Source organism: Bombyx mandarina, chromosome 16 (assembly GCF_030267445.1).
Source record: "Bombyx mandarina strain Sakado chromosome 16, ASM3026744v2".
Lineage (NCBI taxonomy): Eukaryota > Metazoa > Arthropoda > Insecta > Lepidoptera > Bombycidae > Bombyx > Bombyx mandarina.
In genome coordinates this window covers 13,914,571-13,936,708 of record NC_143222.1, presented here as the reverse complement: position 1 = coordinate 13,936,708, position 22,138 = coordinate 13,914,571, and the positions used below count along the sequence as shown (strand labels likewise).

Below are 22,138 nucleotides of genomic sequence, written 5' to 3'. Positions count from 1 at the left end.
TAAATGCCATGCAGTCTGCGGCGGGGGACAGCTGCATCGGAGCACGTAACTACCGCCTTAGTATAAGGGATAGAAATAGTAATTTAAATTTTTTAATAGACACTGGTGCCAATATTTCTGTTTTACCACGTACGGTTACGAAAAAAAAGGCTTTTTCTGATAATAGTTCAAAGTATACATTGTATGCAGCAAATGGCACCGTCATTAAAACTTATGGTACTAAAAATTTGGAATTAGATTTAGGTTTAAGAAGATCTTTTCACTGGACATTTGTTATTGCAGATGTAAGTCAGCCTATTTTAGGAGCTGATTTTTTGAAAAATTACCATTTATTAGTCGATTTAAGTTCTCGTAAACTAACCGATCAAATAACTAATCTTAACGTTTCATCCTTATTTGTAAATAAACATCATATAAATAGTGTTAAAACTATAGATATAAGCCACCCGTTTTATGATTTGCTATCGAAATATCCGGATATCACCAAGCCGGTTTCTTTTAAAGAGCCACCGAAACATTCGGTTTACCATCATATCGAGACTTTCGGACCTCCCGTACATGCTCGGGCGAGACCATTGCCACCACATCGCTATGCCAAGGTTAAAGAAGAGATAAGACTTATGCAACAGTTGGGGATTTGCAGACCGTCGAAAAGCGCGTGGGCAAGTCCATTACATGTTGTTGCAAAAAAAGATGGCAATATACGTCCTTGTGGCGATTATAGGGCGCTTAACGCAATTACTAAGCCGGATAGATACCCGATACCTAGATTGTACGATTTTACTTACATTTTAGCTAATAAAAAAGTTTTTTCCCGAATAGACATCAATAGAGCGTATCATTTTATAATGGTCGCTCCAGAGGATGTAGAGAAAACCGCTATAATTACACCTTTCGGTCTTTTCGAATTTCCACGCATGAGTTTTGGATTACGCAATGCTGCTCAGTCTTTTCAACGGTTTATGAACCACACTGTTTTAGAAGGTTTAGATTATTTATACACCTTTATTGATGACGTAGTTATTGCAAGTGACAATTTAGTACAGCATAGACAACACTTGGAAGAGGTTTTTGAAAGATTTAACAAATTTGGCATTACAATTAATTTAAATAAATGCTCGTTTGGTCAGTCCAAAATTGATTTTCTCGGGTATGAAGTTTCCACCGAGGGTATTAAGCCTCTTAAAGAGAAAGTAAACGCTATCATTGCATTTCCCAAACCGGAAACGGTCGATCAATTACGAAGATTTCTGGGAATGGTCAACTTTTATCGGTTACACCTACCACATGCTGTAGAATACCAGGCCGAATTAAACGAGTTCTTAAAAAACTCTAAAAAGAAGGATAAATCTAAGATAAATTGGACCGAAAAATCAAACTAGGCATTTATACAATGTAAATTAAGTCTTCAAAGTGCACCTGGGTTATCGTACCCGAAACCCGACACCCCACTTGCACTTATGACAGATGCATCAAATAAATGTGTGGGTGCTGTTTTACAACAGCACGACGGCGGTGTATGGAAGCCGTTAGGATATTTTTCTAAGAAGATGACACCCGCACAAGAGAAATATAGTACCTACGATAGGGAATTATTGGCTATTTATCTTGCTATTAAATACTTTCGGAATATGATAGAGGGACAGAACCTAATTATTCATACTGATCACAAACCGTTAACTTTCGCTTTTTCGAAAATAGGTAGTGACAGCGAATTACCACGTAGAGTTAGACAATTACTTTTTATAAGCGAGTTTTCTACGGAAATCAGGCATATCCAAGGCAATAACAATGTTGTGGCAGACGCGTTATCGCGTATAGAGTCTATATCCATACCAAATGCGTTGAATTACTCTGACATAGCTCGAGCACAACGAAGCGACGAGCAACTAACCACCTTACGTAATCAAGTAGGTAAATGGAATTTATTAGAAATAATATTACCAGAATATGACGCACCAATCGTTTGCGAAAATAGTACTAATAGGGCTAGGCCATACTTACCCGAACAGTTTAGAAAAATAGCTTTTGAATCTGTTCACAATGCAAGCCACCCAGGTATCCGCGCTACAGGTAAATTAATGAAACAAAGATTTTTCTGGAATGATATGAATAGGGATATAAGCAGATGGGCCAGATCTTGTAATGAGTGTCAACGTGCAAAAATTCATAGACATGTTAAGTCAGAATATGGCCAATTTCCTTTAGCAGATCGTTTTACACACATTCACGTTGATATTGTTGGGCCATTGCCGATTTCTACGCAAGACTATAGATATCTTGTTACGATAGTAGATCGAGCTACAGGCTGGCCTGAAGCTTATCCCGTTAAGGATATTAGCGCAGAAACTGTATCAAAGGTTATTTTTAATGAATGGATACCCCGTTTTGGCTGCTCGGTTCAACTTATTACGGACCAGGGCAGACAATTTGAAAGTAGCATTTTTCAGGAACTCATGAAGTGTTTAGGGATAGATAAAAAACGTACTACTGCTTAGCATCCGCAAAGTAATGGTATGGTAGAGAGATGGCATAGATCTTTGAAAGCCGCTCTTATGGCTAGATTAGACACGAAGACTTGGGTCGAAGAATTACCTATCGTATTGTTAGGACTTCGAGTAGCACCGCGCACCGATACTAGTGTAAGTGCCGCCGAAATAACGTATGGACAGACCTTAAGGCTACCTGGCGATTTTTATGAAAATAGCAAACACATATCTAATTATTGTCAATATGTTAGAAATCTTCGGACTTTGATCAGTAAGTTGAAACCTAAGCCAATAGCACATAAGGATAGTCGCACATTATTTGTTTATCGCGAGTTAAGTAACTGTAGTCATGTTTATATACGCAATGATTCCGTTAAAAAGCCATTGCAACCACCCTACGACGGCCCCTATAAAGTGTTAGAAAGAAATAATAAAGTATATACAGTACAACTTCCGAATCGCGTAATTAAAATATCTGTAGATAGGTTAAAACCAGCATTTTCTTCCGAAATCTGGACTGATAACAATAAAAGTAGTGTAGATAACGATAATATAGCAATTAAAGATAATAAAAATAAACTTTCCCAGCAAGTCACCAAAGCAGCGGAAAGCGATAATAAACCGCTCGCTTATGTTCCGCGTTCCGGCCGTATTAGTAAAAAGCCCGTACGTTTCAATGAGTAGGCGAAACACACGACATACTTCATATTTAATTTTGTTATTAAAGCATATTACTATAATTTTGTTATTAAATGTAGCAATATTTTTTGTATTTAGGTTAATAAATCGTTCGCTTCAATATATAAAATCATGTACAGTAGTAATAACTAAATCATTTACAAGTCATTTTTCATTTTAACAATAACATTTTTATACTCGTACTAGTAAAATGGGTAAAACTATATCAAAAGAGGAGATCGTCGTTGCCCAGAGTGGAGCAAACGCAAGTCTTCAAGATTCCACCTGGCATAATTATTTTAGTTGGTGGATAGTCGGAATTTTAGTGATAGGCATAATAGTGTACTTCACATGCCGACGCTGTACCTTTCAAGCAAAAAAATTGTTAAATAAGCATGTGCAAAACATCCATGCACAGGCTATAGAGACCATGCAAGCGGCAAGAGGAAGCATGCGTAGAAGCAGGCCAGAGACCAGCGCCGCGAAAGCCACTACTAAAATTGACATCATATAAATAGTATGTTCGCAAACGCATTTTTACCTTTTAAGTTTCGTGGACATTTCGGCAGCAAATCAAACCATTTTTAGATTTAATTTTAATAGATGTCTGTGTTTTTGTTTTATTGGTATGTTTACTGTTATGTTAATTTTTATAATTTTTTTTCGTTTTTTGTACAATTTTCTTTTAATGTTATATAACAGTACAAATGTTTTTTTTATAAGGGGGGAGTGGTGTGCCGGCTCATGTCAACGTCGAGGCAGTCCATCGGAGTCCGGCACGGCACTCGGACACGTATACAATAAATAATTACGAGTGATATGATTTTCCTTTGAGACTGACCCACACATAACTCCGCACAACAGTACAGGTAGCAAGTTTGAAAGAATATTGTGAAGAGGCTGGGGTTTAATAAAAAAAACTGCTTGATTATTCTTAAGTCAGATGGCTTGCTTTAACTCCAGCATTAGAACGTGTTTTGCAGTTATATAATCCACTACGTTCATATTTTTTAAACCTTGACTAATGTCCTACAATTGTGAAGAATTTCTTTCAAAGCGATATGTCAGAACCATTTTATTCACAATCAGGCGTTCTTTCATAAAATTACTCTACAAAATTGAAGGAGATAAAATTTCAGCAGCAGAAGTTTGTACTATATTAAACGATTTCATACTGCAATGTAAATCAAAATTTAATGATGGATTTTAACCATTAATTCTAAGGAATAAACTGACCGTTTTGGAAGATTCCAATCCCGGATTAAAGAATGAATTTTTAAAAGAAGTTAATTTTTTTTATAAAATTTGCTATGAATATATCGAAGAATGGATAGTGAACTTTAGAACATTCAATTGTTTCAAATGGACCCTTCTAAATAGTAAAATTGAATGGAAAGAAGTTTCTTCAGCAATCGAATTTGTAATGAAGGAAGTAAAAGATATTCAATTTTCTCTTTGAAGAAATTCGAAAAGTAAATTTATATTTAAATGAAGAAAAATTTAAGAAAAGGAACGATGAGAAAATACAACTTGACAAAAGATGGGTAGAAATCTTTCGGCATTTTGAGTAGAACTTATCCCACATCCCAAATTTAAAAGTTTTAATAGAAATTTCCTTATGTCGTCCAGGCACTAATGCTGCTGTTGAAAGGGCATTTTCACTAGGGAACGATTATTAGAGCATTGAGAAGTCGCAACTTTCTGTAAAAACATTATCTGCCGTCTTAGCAGTCAAATTTAATATGCAAAATGAAAGTTGTTCGGATGTGGCTAGATTATTATTAGACGAACATTCTCATTTAGCAAAAAAAATCCACTCCGAAAAAAAATATGCTTTTAAAAGAACATAAAGTTTTTATCGTTTTTTCTTCTTTTTTTTTCACCTATGAAATACTTGAAAAGTGTACTCTTTTTGAACAAAAAATAGTTGGTCATCTTATCTATACCGATGAAAAAATGTTCACGATTGAAGAACACTACAATAAGTAAAGGATAATGTGTACGCTCACAGTTCTGAAGAAGCTGCTCAAGTGGTCGGAAAAGTACAACGTGGTCATCATCCTGCATCAGTGATGGTTTGGTCGGGCGTGTCTTATCAAGGAGTCAAAAAACTACATTTTGAAAAAGGAGTGAAAACTTCAGCCAAAGTGAATCAAGATTTAGTCTTGGATCATGTTGTGAAACCTCTCAGCAATATACTTTTTAAAAACATACCGTAGACTTTCCAGCAGGTCTCTGCACCTGGTCACTGTTGAATGTAGATTCTTTGTTACGTTTAATCTATGACAAATTCGAATCTATGTCTCTCTGCATTAAAGATGGCGAACACAAACTGATGTCTGATTTACATAATTCACCCTAACAAACGCTTCCACTGCGCTTTCGGCCCATAAATGGATATAAAAAGAAGTACAAAGTGTTAAATAATAATAATAAAACAAAAAAAAAACACGAACAAACTGTGGAAACAAAAAAAAATGGCACGTGAACGCGAAGTATTACCGCGACTCGGAGGCGTAGATGGCGATAATTTCGGTAATTGGAAATTTCGATTAAAATTAATTATGGAAGAAAGGGGTGTGTGGAGCATTATAGATAGCGACATACAAACAGAAGAATCTAAGAAACTCGATACTAAGGCTAGAAGCCTTATCAGGACCAGTGACTACACCAACATCTCAAGGTGAAATATATTACCAAACCATAATTGATGATTACTCCCATTTCACTGAAGTATATCATATACATATTAAAACAAAAAAGTGAAGCTACAGACATATTAATAGATTACATACGCAGAATTGAAAGACAGACTGGAATCAAAGTGAAGAAAATTAGATGTGACAACGGTGGAAAATTCAAAAACCATAAAATGTTGGGATATAGTAAGCGAAATGGAATAATACTTCAATTTACACAGCCATACTCACCGCAGTCCAACGGAATTGCAGAAAGAATGAATAGGACAATATACAATAAAGCAAGGACTATACTAAATGAGACAAGACTACCAAAACATCTATGGGGTGACGCTGTACGCTGTGCTGTATATCAAATAAACAGATGTCCATCATCAGCAATAAAGAATAAAGTACCTGCAGCAATAATGTTTAGAAAATTGGACTTATCAAAACTGCGAGTATTCGGTTCAAAAGTATGGGTGACCAAATGTACCAAAGCAAGAGAAATTTGAAAATAGAGCAAAAGAAATGAGAATGGTTGGCTATACACCAATTAGATGGAGACTATGGGATCCTAAAGAAAATATAATAGTATGCTCAAGAGATGTAAGATTTGATGAAAATGACTTAAAGTATGAAGAGAATAAACTAAAGCAAACTGAAATAGAAGAAACTGTTATCTACAAGGATAAAGAAGAAGAAACTCACCTAGAAGATGAAGAGAAAATATTAAGAGAAGATGAAAATAAAGAAAGAAAGAGTGAGAGATGTGAAGAGAAAGAGCAAGAGATCGAAATTGAAAGAAATACTTATCAGACAAGATCTGGAAGACAAATACAAAAACCAAAAGCATTAGAAGAGTATGATTTAAGCATTGCTTACTGTTTGTGTACAGGAGAACCTACTAAATATCAAGAAGCAGTACAAGACAAAGAATGGCGACAAGCTATAAATAAAGAACTTGATTCACTTAACAAATTGAAAACATGGGAAGAAACAGAACTACCAAAAGGACAAAAAGCTATAGATACCAAGTGGATATTTAGAATGAAACAAGATGGAACAAAGAAAGCAAGATTAGTGGCTAAAGGATTTCAACAAAGACAAGAGGGATACTATGCACCAGTAGCAAGAATGTCAACAATACGAATTATGCTAAGTCATGCAATACAATGCATCGGGGAAGGCCTATGTCCAGCAGTGGGCAGATAAAGGCTGATGATGATGATGATGATGCAATACAAGAGGGACTTCCTATAAAACAAATGGATGTTCCTACGGCATTTCTGAATGGAGAACTAAAAGATAATGTTTACATAAAATGCCCTGAAGATGTAAAAGCGAAAAGTAAAATATTAAAACTAAAAAAGTCACTATTTGGACTCAAAGAAGCACCAAGATGCTGGAATGACAAATTTAATCAATTTATGACAAACAACGGATTTACTCAATCAAAACATGATTTTTGTTTATACAATAACAAAGACACATGGATACTCATATTTGTTGATGATATTTTACTACTAGGAAATCAGAGTATACTAGAAAAATTGAAAACAGAATTCAAACATTTTTTTTTTTTTTGTTGCCCTTATAGGCAGACGAGCATGCGGCCCACCTGATGGTGAGTGGTTACCGTCGCTCATGGACTTCAGCAATGCCAGGGGCAGAGCCAAGCCGCTGCCTACCGCTTAATACTCTCCATAAGCCTCGTTTGAAGAAGGACATGTCATAGCGCTCGGGAAACACCGTGGAGGGGAGCTCATTCCATAGCCGGATGGTGCGTGGCAAAAAAGATCTCTGGAAGCGCACTGTGGATGACCGCAGTGGCTCCAGGTAGTATGGATGAACTCTACTCCGGTGGCGGGCGGTGCGGTGGTAAAAACGAGATGCCGGTATCATCTCGAATAATTCCTCATAGCACTCCCCATGGAACATACGGTACAAAATACAGAGGGAACCGAAGTCCCTCCGCAGACCCAGAGGTTCCAAACGATCCGAGAGAATGGGATTATCGACAATCCGAACGGCCCTCTTCTGTAGGGAGTCAAATGGAAGAAGCTTTAGGTGAAGTGAAAAACTACTTAGGATTGGAAATATCAAGGAGTAACGATAAAATGGAAATAAGACAAACAGAAATGATATAAAGAATTATAGAAAAGTTTAACATGCAAGAAAGTAAAGGAATAAATACTCCAATGACATTTCCATTACAGTGCAGAAAAAGATGAAAATATTGTAATATGTCCCATACAAAGAACTTATTGGTTCATTACTTTTTATAGCAATGAACACTAGACCAGATATCTGTTATCCAGTATCATATCTGAGTAGATTTATGGACAACCCAACAACATCTTTGTGGAAAGCTGCAAAGATAGTACTTCGATATTTAAAATGCACACAAAATAAAGCCTTAATATACAGAAAAACAGAAGGAGAAAGAAAATTACTTGCATATGCAGACGCAGACTGGGCAGCTGACAAAGTAGACAGAAAAAACACCAGTGGCTGTGCTATATACTACTGTAATAATCTGATTCAATGGTTTTCAAAGAAACAGACTGCAGTAACACTATCTACAGCAGAAGCTGAGTATGTTGCAGCCGCTCAAGCTACTACAGAATTAATTTATTTAAAAGGGATTATTCATGATTTGACATTAACATCGGATACTACACAACTACTATTGGATAATCAAAGTGTTATAAAGTTAATTAAAAGTTTTGACAATGGAAAGAGATCAAATCACATTGATATTAAAGTTCATTTTATTAAAAATATAGTAAATAAAAAATTACTAACAGTTGATTATATTCCTACTGACAAAAATGTTTCAGACTTATTCACAGAGGCATTACCAAAAATAAAACATGATTATTTTGTAAGCAAGTTAAATTTATTGTAAAAGAAACAATCATTTAGTTAGCATATTATTAAGATAAGATTTGTAACCAAATAGAATTGTAATATTTGTTTTTTTTTTAAATTAGCTGAGTTATGTGTTCAATTGTATATTAAACTAAACTGTTATTAAATGTGAGATTTTACAATTTTAGACTTTATGAAACTCTAAATTGAAGGGGAATGTTGAATGTAGATTCTTTGTTACGTTTAATCTATGACAACTTCGAATCTATTTCTCTCTGCAGTAAAGACGGCGAACACAAACTGATGTTTGATTTACATAATTCACCCTAACAGTCACAAGGCACGAACTACCCAAGCCTGGCTTGAAACCAACGTTCCGGACTTTATAAGAGATGCAGACTGGCTCTCATCTAGCCCAGACCTTAACCCTTTAGACTTCAAATTATGGTCAGGTTTAGAGAATATGCCTGCTCTAAACGACACGGCGACATTGAGTCTCCTAAAAAAATATTTGGACCAAGCAGTGGTGAAATTTCCATGGAAACAATGCGTAAATCCATAGGTTCGTGGTCAAACAGATTAAAGGCCTATATAAATCCAAAGGTGGCCATTTTGAATAGAACATTATTTTTATTTTTTTGTTGAGACTTTAATAAATATGTGGGTATAAATTTCAATAATATTACATTATTTCATTTAAGAAAAATGCATTTACATTTGTAGCAGAACTTTACTGGATCTTAGATAGCTGATATCAACCAAAGATAACATAAACAAAGAAATTGAAAGAAGAATTGCAAACAGTTGGAAGGAGGTATTGGGGTCTATGGGAAGTAATGAAAGACAAAAACCTTAATTTAGCAACAAGGGGAAAATTATTTAATATTTGCATTCTACCAATCTTAATGTAAGGAAGCCAAACGTGGACCACAACAAAAAATATAACCAATAAAATTATTATTTGCCAACGAGCACTCGAGAGAAACATGATAGGTGTAGAAAAAGGTTAGAGGCATTTGCCAACTGGCAAACGGAGTTACCGAAAGTAAAGAAGCACCAAATAAGTGAACAATTTTAATTTTGTAAAATACATACGTATCAGTGCAGCAGTATAAGAAACATAATTGTACATCTATTGTGCGAATAAAAGGCTTTATTATTATTATTATGTACAGAGTTATTCTCGTATTTTTATGAATTTCGGTAAAGACTGAAAAGCACGGGCCTAAGCCAAGTGGAGTTCATTTTCAGTTTTAATATCGTCTGATGTTTCGTTCTGCAAAAACTTCTAAACATTCCGGCACGTATTTAAAGATGTGGCTTTTTGCATGGTAAAAAATATTTTTTTGGGTAAAGCTTGATGGAGCGGTGAAGGTACTTTGGTATGACCTCAATGCTGGAAAGCACTAGCGGCACAATATAAACTTTATTCATTTCCCAAACTTTAGTAATTTCTTCCTTTAATTCTGTATAATTATGTATTTTTTTAGTTGTTTTTTTCTGCATATTATGGGTGTTAGGAACTGCTATGTCTGCTAAGAAATAGTTCGAGATGATACCTTCATCTCGTTTTTACCATCGCACCGCCCGCCACCGGAGTAGAGTTCATCCATACTACCTGGAGCCACTGCGATCATCCACAGTGCGCTTCCAGAGGTCTTTTTGCTACGTACCATCCGGCTATGAAATGAGCTCCCCTCCACGGTGTTTCCCGAGCGTTATGACATGTTCCTTCTTCAATGTGCCGTGCCCTTCTTCAAACGAGGCTTGTGGAGAGTATTAAGCGGTAGGCAGCGGCTTGGCTCTGCCCCTGGCATTGCTGAAGTCCATGGGCGACGGTAACCACTCATCATCAGGTGAGCCGTATGCTCGTCTGACTACAAGGGCAATAAAAAAAAAATTGTAAGTACATAAGCTCACAGCCCATCTAGTGTTAACGTTAATGCACTGCAGTCAGAATGTTAATCAATCATTATGTTGTCTAGACTCTAGAGGACAACAAACAAGAATAGACACATCGTGGGTTGTAGATCTAGAAAGAGTACAAATGGAAACTAACTACTGGCTCATGCAGCTTTCATTTCAGCAGAGGCTGCTTGTACGCCAGGTGCGCATCTTCAAGCTGAGACATAGAGTATGGTTAGACTGCCGGCAAAAAGTTTAGGACCGCACTTAAACAACAAAATTATCAATCTATTGTAATATAATCCCATAAGAAAAATAAAACAAACGCACATCAGCATATTCTATTGTTAATATCGAACATTTAAAGAAATCCTTATTTTGTTTACTTTCATGTTATTGGACAATAGGCATCTATTATTGTCAAACACCGACCAACGCTGCGCTAGAGCCAGGTGGTAGAGTCATAATATTATAATAATATTTCTGTGATGTACTCATTACTAATAGTTTTGCTTTTGTTTCACTTTGATGAATAAGTAGGAAATAATCTGTTCTGTAGGTTCTGAAAATACGTGATTCTGACTTCTTATTACCTGAGCTTAATTGGGTTTGTTCACAAACAATCTCAATTGATCTAAGCTTGTGGTTTCTACAGTGAAGACATCTTAAAATGGGAAAAACACACGAAATCAACCGTGAAGTGCGTTCTGCCAGCGTTGTTTTACACAATGAAGTCAAACGTTTAAGATCGTCCACGCTCGGGAAGGCTACCACGTCTGATGAAGATAATTTCTTTATTGATACCAACAAGAGAAATATACACTTAACAGCACTAGAAATCCGCTCTGAAGTAAACAAAACTCGTGTTAAACTTTTATCATTGACTACAGTAAAACGGCGACTGAGAGATGCGAAGCTGTATGATCGCGTCGCCCTTTGAAAACCTCTGCTAAGGCCACAAAACAAGATAAAACGGATGCAGCGGACTCTTGCCCATCGAGATTGAACTAAAGATTTTTAAAAAGTTCTTTGACCCGATGAATCCAAGTTTGAACTATTCGGTTCAAAACGAAGAATTTACGTTCGACACAGTGCTCAAAATGATGCCAGACTGTGTAGTCCATACGATCAAGCATGATGGTGGCTCAATTATAGTCTAGGGTTGCTTCTCTAGTCAAGGAACTGACGATTGGAACGTAATTGAAGGAATTTTGAAAAAAGTACAGACAAAAAAGTTTTAGAACAAAATGCCGTTCCTTCTGGGTTGCGATTAATTGGAGATGGATTCATTTTCCAACAACATCATCCAAAGCATAGCTCAAAATTATGCAGAGAAAAGAAAAAGAAGAGAAGAGAAATAGGCACAAGGGGTGTTAAAAAACATGGTTTGGCATCTTCAGAGCCCGGATCTCAAACCCATTGAACTTTTGTAGGAAGAGCTTGATAGGAATGTCCGTAATCGTGGTTTTATACGAAAATTGGAGCAATACATCACAAGACACCATCAAAAAATTTATTGCCTGAATGCTGAGATTTGTGAAAAAAGTCATAGAATGTATGGAGGCTTTTTTGATGAAAAGTCACTTTAGCTATTAGCTATTTAGCCTTATGATCTCTATTGCCCAAGTGTACGTGATGATTTAGAGAAAAGATGCTGCAGTAGATGCGGTATTTACTTTGCATCTAGCACAAGAGCTGCAGAGCACAGGCGATCAGCCCACATTGCACCAGCTAAGCAAGCGCGTATGTTCCGCAATGTGCGACCCTCACGGATTGTCACAGGACGAGCTAATGAGTTACTTTGTGCAAGTGCCAATGGCTTAGAGTGGCTAGATCAGAACGAAGTTGAAGGATCAGATGATTTTACTGAAAATCATATGGACATGTTGGTTCCAATAGTCTCTCTTGAGACTGTGCATGATTCTCCATGGACTGAATTAGAGTAGATATTCTTTTTTTAATCACAGTAGTTATGATTTAAGTATTCTATTGTTAAATTTTTATTACACTCATAAATAAACTCTCAGCAACAGTGATTACTAGTCATAACTAGTCATAAATAAAAGCACGAAGCAAATTTGTTTTCTTTTTACAATAACAATCCAACGCGTTTACGTAAGAAACTCACATTTTGAAAAATCTCCCGTGAGATTGGGGGATGGGGAGGGGGTTGAATAAAATCTCACGACATCTCACCAGGGAGGAGGCAGGGGCAGAAAATTTAAAAAAACACCTCACGTAATTTATGGACGCCCCCTAACTATTAGCATGGACTGTTAATATTTTTTAGGCTTGACAATTGATAAATACTGTAACTGGATGCCAAATATAAATTGTCTCTGTAATAAGCTTGATAAGTATTGTATACGTTTTGAATAGATTAAGACTTACTGTTTCTCAAGCAGCAGCAGAGACAGCATACCATTGAGATATGGCATTATTTTATGGGGTAGGCTCTACAGAATTTATTGGAGCATTAATGGCACCAAAAAGTGTACGCGCAATCTACTACATGGGTTTGTTGGATAGTTGTATATTTAAATTTACCTCCAGTGATATTTTAAATTTTATTTTATATTTTATAAATGTTTGTGATGTGGCTGTAATTTTTTAAATAAATAAATATTTTTCCTCTTCCATGTTTACATATGTTTGAGATATGTGTTTTGAACAAAATATTTTAAATTTTATTTCAAGTCCGTATAAACACACCCTACAAGTACTAAGTCAGAGATTGACAGTTAATCAGAAAAATGTTTATTGTATGGCCATTAAAATTTATAACCATTTGCCTGATATTTTCAAGGAAAAAAGAATCGACAATTCGAAAATGATGTAAATAATATTTTTTGAAGGAAATGTTTTATGATATTAGTGAATTTTGAAATAATAATAATCTGTAATTGAGTAGATCTATATTTTATGATTTTAATGGATTATGAATGTAATTAAACTCTTTATGACTAAAATTTATTAATGTTATATTATAAATTGACATGTTAGTAATCTTCAATTAATTTTATATTTATTTTATATTTGCACACTTCTTATTCAAGTAAGGACATGCTGGAATGTTAAAATATTATGTACCATGTCTCTGGCAAATAAATCCTTTTCAATTTGAATTGAATTGAATACAGTTTTGTAGTCATGTTACTGAGATAGAGCTCATAATACTTTACTTGCCTAAAAACTAAACATTTTCACAAGTATGGTGCAGATCCTGCATAGGCATATCCAGTTCAGATTTACACCAGACAAATGTATCATTAAATATTGCATCAACACAAATTTTGACATCACTATCACAGATCTGAAAATTTAATCCTTCAGAAAAGTACTATGAAGTGTTTGTTACTCTGAATGAGAGACTTGAGCAAAACGCTCACAATTTGCACATTCCTGGAATGATAACACTTGCAGATAAACCTCTCTTCATATTCTGGTGCAACATGAGTGCTATCTATACACCCCGAAACCCCAGGAAAGCCAAATTTATTGTAAAACCTATAATGATTTTTTATATTATTTAAGTACTATTTATATTATTTTTTCAATCAGAATGCCAATGCATACAAAATTATTATTATCAAATATCCCTGAACTATAAAAATAAGACAAATTTTGATATTTCTTTTTTTATGAAGGAATGGTTAATGGTGGCCTGAAGGTCTTTCCAGTTTCACCAGGACTTGACATTTCTCAGAACTCTGTTACATTATGAAACTTCAAAAACATAACTGATCTATATTATGACTGACTCCTGCAAATTGTGAAATCAGTGGAACTCTTGTGGTCTATAAGATAATTATTTAACTTACCCATTTATAGCTTGTGAACCATTGTACTGTTTGAGGGAATTTTTTTTTTTTTTTTAGGAGATTGTTTAGTCCCAAGTGGCTATGGCACTAACTGCATTGGTTTTACTAGTTTGATGCAAACTATGCAAAAAGTTCATTCCCACAGGTTTCTAGTATGAAATTTTACAATGCTGTTAACATCTGCATAAACAAGTTTCTAAAATTTAGTTAAGAATAAGTCTGAAATGAAAAGAACAATTTAGGCTAACTACTTTTGAAAACAAGATTTTGTGATTATTTTATTTTCTTGATTATTTAAATGTTAAATTGAGTACTGCTATTTATTTATTTATTTAGTTGCACCAACAAAGTAATCATCAATACAAAACATTGACAAATTGATAATAAGTACATGGCAGATGCACTGAAGTATGAAAACTATCTATGATTGTAAAGGTCTATGGGCAGATGTCACCTCAATTATAGGTGCAATCAACAGTGCTAGTTGACAACATTATGAAATTAGAACAGTAAAAATACAATGAGTAATTTTAAGAAATATGAAAAGCAGATTAACACTTTTTCACTAAGCAACCCAAGATTTAATATTTGCACATAGTAGAAACTAAAACTTGATTTTATCTTGCATTCTACTGTATTCTATTCTTATTCGTCTTGGTGATCTAGGTATTAACGGCTTTAATTCAGAGCACAATTGTAAAAACAGATATTTCGAAATTCTGTGTTCGGAACAGACTTTCCGATAGATTAAGGGGGCTAGCTTAATCACTAAGACAGTGTCGCAAACGCACTGATTTAAGTATATCTCACCTAATTTCCTTAGCCTCCAAAGCCCCAATTATTAATAAATTAGAGCTCTGTGTATAGTAATATAGGTAGATGAAATACTAATTTGTAACATAAGCTCTATAACCTCAACATTATTATTGCACCTAATGGCGCGCTGGGCGCAGCATGGTGTTTAATGTTAACATTATGAAAAACACATATCACAATTAGAGATCTAAACCAATTACACTTACCTACCTAAATAAGGCAAAAATAATTTCACAAATTTTACACTTGCTGATAGTTTGCAACTATTTAGCACCAGCACCAGATACCAAAGGCGTCGCAAATTTGACAAACGAAATTGCAATTTGTAATTTGATATTCAACTTGCTGATGTTGCAATTTGCAAAATATTTCCTGTTATGCAGCAGATTTTTGCAATTTGCAAAATATTTACTGTTGTGTTGCAGGCAAAAGTATCCAAGGGATCTCAAATACATAAATATATGATGTGTATAATCTATGCAAGGGATTATATGACCTGCTGGTAACTAAGACCTTTAGGTCAAGTCTTATTTTAATTTTAATGAAAACATTTGGTTGGGTTCTTACTAATGCCTTGTGAAGACGACCTCCAACACGTAGTACCCCATCAGTATCCAAAAAAGCATTCAATGACATGATTCTAAATTTGCGGTTAAGACAGCCCGAGGCTTTCAGTGAATGGATATCCTGTTTGAAGGATTTCTTTTGAGAAAGTTTAGCCAAGGTAAAAAGCGAATTTATTTTAATTACATTAATGTAATAATTAATGTAATTAAAAGTAATAAGATGATTGGATTTGCATGCACTTGCATTTACAGTTTTGTATAAAGCGCATTAAACAAGCCATGGTTCTGTGCATCTTGTGAAATTTTGAACATGTATGAAAGAGATCAAACTCAGCATTTCCATCACACTGCAAACTCCAACTAACTCTCGTTTCAAGACGTGTGGTAGGCACCGTGTGATGATTGGCCATTCGCCCTCTGGCTGCATTACAAAGGGAGCACCGTTCTACCATAGGTTGTTCTCTTTCAGTTGTTGCGGCTTTACACTTCTAGAGGCAAGGTCTGCGGATTGCTATGATTAGATTACATATCTCCACTCATATTCAGAGGTAAGTTCACAAATCTCTTTTACGAGTATTCGGTTGCAAACGAACGTTTTCAACGTCTTTAGTTCAGAATGAATCCAATCCAAGACAATTGTTGAATCCGTCCATAGGAAACACTGCGATATTTTAATGCCTTTACAGCTTAACGATTGTACCACCTTAGACAGCAATCGAGCACCCAACAAAGCATTAGCTCTAGCCGAGGAACAGTTAGTTCCGGCTTCAGTGGTGCCACTTTAGCCTTGGCACAAAAAAGTTGAACTGTAACCTTACCTACATTGTCTGTATACTTACTTAACTTAACTTCGATGGTAGTGCTAAAACGAAACATTTGGGACTAATCTGTCACACCCTGCTGTACTATGTCAAGAATGCACTAAAGTTTCACAAATCGCTCTGCAGAGGCAGCACTAGTGATGATCTGCGATGTGCTTAATCGTTGTAAATTCGTAATACGAAATTGACAGTTGACAGCAATATGTGCACAATATTTGTCTTCTGCTAATTGTCTGCGAAATACGTGATAGCACTGCAGGACGAAACAGCGGTATGGCTGCACGGATAAGGCAGTAATCAGACGATCCAAGCGGAGCGTCGGCCACTACACTGTATCCGGCTGGATCAGTGATCAGCAGGTCTAACAGAGAAGGCTCGTGCCTCTCAATATCTCGCAAGGCAAAATCGTAGGCAGCCCGACCTAGGAGATCAGTGGTTCTGGACCCTAACCACTCTTGGTGGTGAGCGTTAGTCTCCAAGAACCACAACCTCGGCAGATAGGTATTGTTCAAGCGCGCTGTTAGTTCCTCTTACACATGCTCAATGAGAGTTGAACCCTGCATGACTGCTGTGGGACCTGTACAGGCAGGCGTAGATTCGGGAACAAACCCCGTGGTCTACGCGCAGCTACAAGAGGGACAGGTCCCGTTGTCTGAAGCCCCGATAACGGCGACAACAGACATCAGCCCGGACGAATACACACACTTCGGCTTTACGCCGGAAGTTGTGCTCCAATTGAAGTCGTCGTGGCCTAAAGGATAAGACGTCCGGTGCATTCGTATGTAGCGATGCACCGGTGTTCGAATCCCGCAGGCGGGTACAATTTTTTCTAATGAAATACGTACTTAACAAATGTTCACGATTGACTTCCACGGTGAAGGAATAACATCGTGTAATAAAAATCAAACCAGCAAAATTATAATTTGCGTAATTACTGGTGGTAGGGCCTCTTGTGAGTCCGCACGTGTAGGTACCACCACTCTGCCTATTTCTGCCGTGAAGCAGTAATGCGTTTCGGTTTGAAGGGTGGGGAACCCATTGTAACTATACTGAGACCTTAGAACTTATATCTCAAGATGGGTTGCGCATTTACGTCATAGATTTCTAGGGGCTCCAGTAGCCGCTTAACACCAGGTGGGCTGTGAGCTCGTCCAACCATCTAAGAAAAAAATAAATAAAAAAAACAATACATAGCCAGGGTATTTAAGGTACGACGTAACATCTGGAGCAGGTTTAACACAACCCAGGGGTCACTTGTAGGATATCGCGGGTTAAACCTACGGAAGCGGGAAGCAAATGCTACACTATCTCTGCAAAGTCGTACATGTAGTATATATGTAGTACGTATGTAATATTCTACCATCAATAGTTTTCATAGCCCACGCGATCTAAATAATATTTTAGGAATTTTTTTTACACCTTAGGTTACATTATTGGAGTCTTAGTAAGGATCCCTAATTTTTTTGAAAGCCTCGGAAGGCCTCTCTACACCCGATGATGTAGCTTCCGAACAGCGAAAGAAATTTTCGAATCGGTTCACTAGTTTCAGAGCCTAATCGATTCAAAAAACAAAAAACAATCTTTTCTCTTTATATTATTAGTATAGATCAGAGTTCCCCAAACTTTTTTGTGTCGTAGACCCCTTGCCATGTTTTTCCGTGTTGGGTAAACCCCTTATTTACGTGATATTGATTTCCTGTAAATTTCTAACTGTAGTAAAGTTTAGTGTTAAAAACTTAAAGTAAAAACACATGTTAATTTATACATTTATTAATTAAATTTAAATTAAAACTACTCAAAATAAAATTTTGTATCTGTTAAGTAAAATATACGTAACATAAAATAAACATAAAATAAACTATAAATAAAACAACATAAGCAATAAGTCAATATTTTTAGTGAGAAGGATGAACCTGATGCTTTAATAATAAATTATCAACATTTGGCGTCAATTTTGTAAGGGTTAATCTTAAATCTCCTCGGCTAATGATGTATTGATATTATAAGATAGTATGATGTAAGTAAATAGGTACTATCAGTGTATGTGTTGAGATCCACTATCGTGGACCCCCTAGTTTTTTTTCGCTGATAGTAGACCCCTTGCAGGTTGTCATAGACCCCTAGGGGTCGATATAGACCACTTTGGGAATCACTGGTATAGATTAATAAATACTTAATAAAATAAAATCCTGGGGTAGTTTGTTCTTAAATCTTGCTTCCATATTATATGAACGTAACATAATTATAACATGGATATTATATTATAATATGGATGTAAAATCTGAAGTAAATTAAATAAATAAAAAAAATAACATAATTTTATATGAACGTAAATATTAATGTATTGAAAATTATATGGTGCTGCTGAGCGCGTCTATCTGTGGCCTAAGGCAACTTGTTCATTTGTGTGAGGGATACGCCAAATCACACGGTTTGGTGTACAACTGTAAAAAGTCGGAGATCATGGTCTTTGAGAACAGGGGTGGGACGCATGATAAAATACCTCCCGTAGTACTCAACGGAACGCCATTGACAAGAGTTTATAAATTTAAATATCTCGGCCATGTGTTGACCCCTGATCTCAAAGATGATGAAGATATTGAACGAGAGCGGAGAGCGTTGTCGGTTAGAGCAAACATGATAGCTCGCAGGTTTGCACGGTGTTCACTTAAAGTCAAGGTCACCCTCTTTAGGGCCTACTGTACTAACTTTTACACGTGCAGCTTGTGGGCTGGATATACTCAAAGATCGTACAACGCTCTCCGTGTTCAATACAATAACGCGTTTAGGGTGCTGGTGGTGCTGTCCCGCTTTTGTAGCGCATCAGGGATGTTTGCAGACGCGCACATAGATTGTTTTTACGCTACCATGCGTAAGAGGTGTGCATCTCTGGTAAACAGAGTGAGGGCCAGCTCCAACAGTATCCTGAGCATGATCGCAAGCAGGCTGGACTGTACCTAGTCAGGTCATAAATTCTGTCACATGTTTAATGTAAAATAATTGAAACAAGTTTATTCATTATGTAACCATTCATATACCAAAATGAACTTAACAAAACATAGATTCTTATGACACTAAAGTTTATTCAAAATGACCTCCGTGATTTTGAATACAGGCCTTCAATCTGCGCGGCCAGTCGTCTATCGCAGCACGAACGAGATCCATGTCAATATCAGCGGCTGCCTTAATCAAGGATGTCTTGAGTGACTCCAAATTGGGATGAGGCTTTGAGCACACCTTTTCCTCCAAGTGTTGCCATATCTTGTAATCTAACGGATTCAAATCTGGACTGGAGGAGGACCAGTCTTCGTGCCGGATGAAGTCGATTTCACGCGCCGCCAGCCAGTCTTGTGTGCTCTTCGCTCTATGAGCTGGCGCCGAATCTTGTTGGAATACCCAGTGCCTGTTATTGAACATGGTATGAGAAACAGGTTCCACAAGGTTCGTCAGGACTGTATTTTGATACACAACTGCATTCGTTTTTACACCTTTCTCACAAAAATGTACCTCTGTTAAGCCCCAATAAGAAACTCCAAACCATACCATGAGCGAGGATGGAAAATGACCTCGTTGGACACGCGGAATACGGTTGCTTCTTCACTACTGTGTGCGTACACCTTATCATTTTGTTTGTTGTAGCTCTCTTCTACGGTAAAAATTTTTTCATCCGAAAAAAGAATTTCCCGATATTTTTTTCCCGCGTACCGCTTCAACAAAGCGCGGCATCTCTTCAGTCTCAGGTCCATTAGACGAGCATTCAAACGATGTCCTGTTTTTCTTCGATATGCCCGAAGCCCTAAGTCTTCATTTAACACCCTTTTCACCGTGGTTCTGCTTAACCCCATCTGAAGGGCCAACAGTTTCTGCTTACGTTTGGGATTTCTTTGAATTCGCGCCTTCACAGCTTTTATCACTGCTGGAGTTCTAACAGACCGAGGGCGACCACTTCTTGACCTGTCATCTACACTAGAGTCTTCATTGTATCGTTTGATGGTACGATAAACGAATCTTTTGGTTATATTAAAATTTTTCAGTATGTTAAAAATTTGAATTGGCGCGTAACCGCAACGATGCAACGCAATAACTGCAACACGGTCTTCTTTAAGCGTCCACTCCATATTTAAAAATGAGTAAAATTCTAAAAGTATACATTTTTATTTTCATGAACAATTCGAAATTCGAATTCAATAAACTTTTTTGTGGCCAGCATTCTAAAAGAAAAGTTTTTACTGTGTGACAATACTTATGACCTGACTAGGTATATACATGGGTCGCTGTGGTGCCATCTCCCATGGGATGTTACCACAGTAATTCATTGTGATGTAAATATAACTACTAACATAGGTCTAAGTCTTATTAACAATTTATATGAGTCATGGTTACTTGAAATAAAAACATTATCATTATTATATTATGTGAAGGAGTTTTCTCTCGAGTTCTTGACTCGGTTTAGTTCCTAGCTCCCGCCCTGAAACCTTCAGGGAAGAGGAGGTTCGGACTCCCTTGAATTTATGAAAACTGTATTACCCAAAACTTTACTTATTATTGTGCATGTGTGTATGGCTGCTTGTTTTTGTATTATGTGTATATTTATATTTGCTTCCAGTTTGTTTATGTATCTATGTATACTTTTTGCCACTACGCCTGTTGCGCCTATTACTATGGGGATGGTTTCTGTGTGTGTATTCCAGAGTCGTGTTAGTTCTACTTTTAAGGGGTGATATTTACTAAGTTTTTCCAGTTCTTTTGGTCCTATATTGTAGTCAGATGGTACAGTTATATCTATTAAGTAGGTTTTATTTTCTGTCTTGTCTATGTATATTATGTCTGGTCTATTGTGCTTTATTGTAGCGTCCGTCTGCACTGGTATCTCCCACATTAGCTTCGCGGAGCTATTTTCTTTTATCTGAGGTTGAGTCAAATTCACCTTCCACCATAGCGAGTCTAATTCAAAATTGTGTTTTCTTCCTATTGCCCACCAAATATACTTTACTATGTTGTTATGTCTGTTCACATAGTAAGTGCCGGCCAGTTTTTCACATCCCGAGATTATATGCTCTATGGACTCGTCTTTTGCTAGGCATAGGCGACACTTACCATCGACAGATTTCTTTAGAATATCTCTTTCTATTTGTCTCGTAATTACTGCCTGATTAATTAATGATACCTATTAAGGTTCGCGGGGATCCGCTGGATGCAGGCTGCGCAGGACCGGTATTTGTGGCGAGGCTTGGGGGAGGCCTATGTCCAGCAGTGGACGTCCATGGGCTGATAGATAGATAGATAGATACTGCCTGATCTTGTATAGCGAATACCGAAGATTCTAACGTGGGGGACACGATTTGTTTCTTAAGCCAGCGGAACGAATACTCTCGATCTATATTACCCTTCTCTATAACGGACCTACGGAATTGTCCATGTAGCGGTTTCTCTTTCCATTTAGTGATGCCCGTCTTTATTACTGCTTTCTTAATTTCAGTATCGGTGTAG

At 36.6% G+C, this 22,138-nt stretch overlaps 1 protein-coding gene and 1 long non-coding RNA gene across 11 annotated transcripts in view; one reads left to right on the top strand and one right to left on the bottom strand.

Moving 5' to 3' along the window:
• LOC114252404 (uncharacterized) overlaps positions 1 to 15,672 on the bottom strand; it is a 65,564-nt gene extending 49,892 nt beyond the window's left edge. For 8 of the 10 annotated variants that reach the window (XM_089733550.1, XM_089733556.1, XM_089733557.1 and 5 more), the window contains exons 1-2: positions 15,472 to 15,672; positions 14,446 to 14,664 (exon numbers count right to left, since the gene is read on the bottom strand). The gene's annotated coding sequence lies outside the window, so the exon portion shown is untranslated. Of the gene's footprint in view, positions 1 to 14,445; positions 14,665 to 15,467 lie in introns of all 10 variants that reach the window. The other 2 variants (XM_089733552.1, XM_089733553.1) reach the window with 2 other exon arrangements.
• LOC149501372 (uncharacterized) lies at positions 382 to 3,985 on the top strand. Its single transcript, XR_016324326.1, has 2 exons — positions 382 to 3,684; positions 3,891 to 3,985. It is a non-coding gene; the product is annotated as an uncharacterized LOC149501372 (long non-coding RNA).
• Positions 15,673 to 22,138: the final 6,466 nt, after the last annotated feature.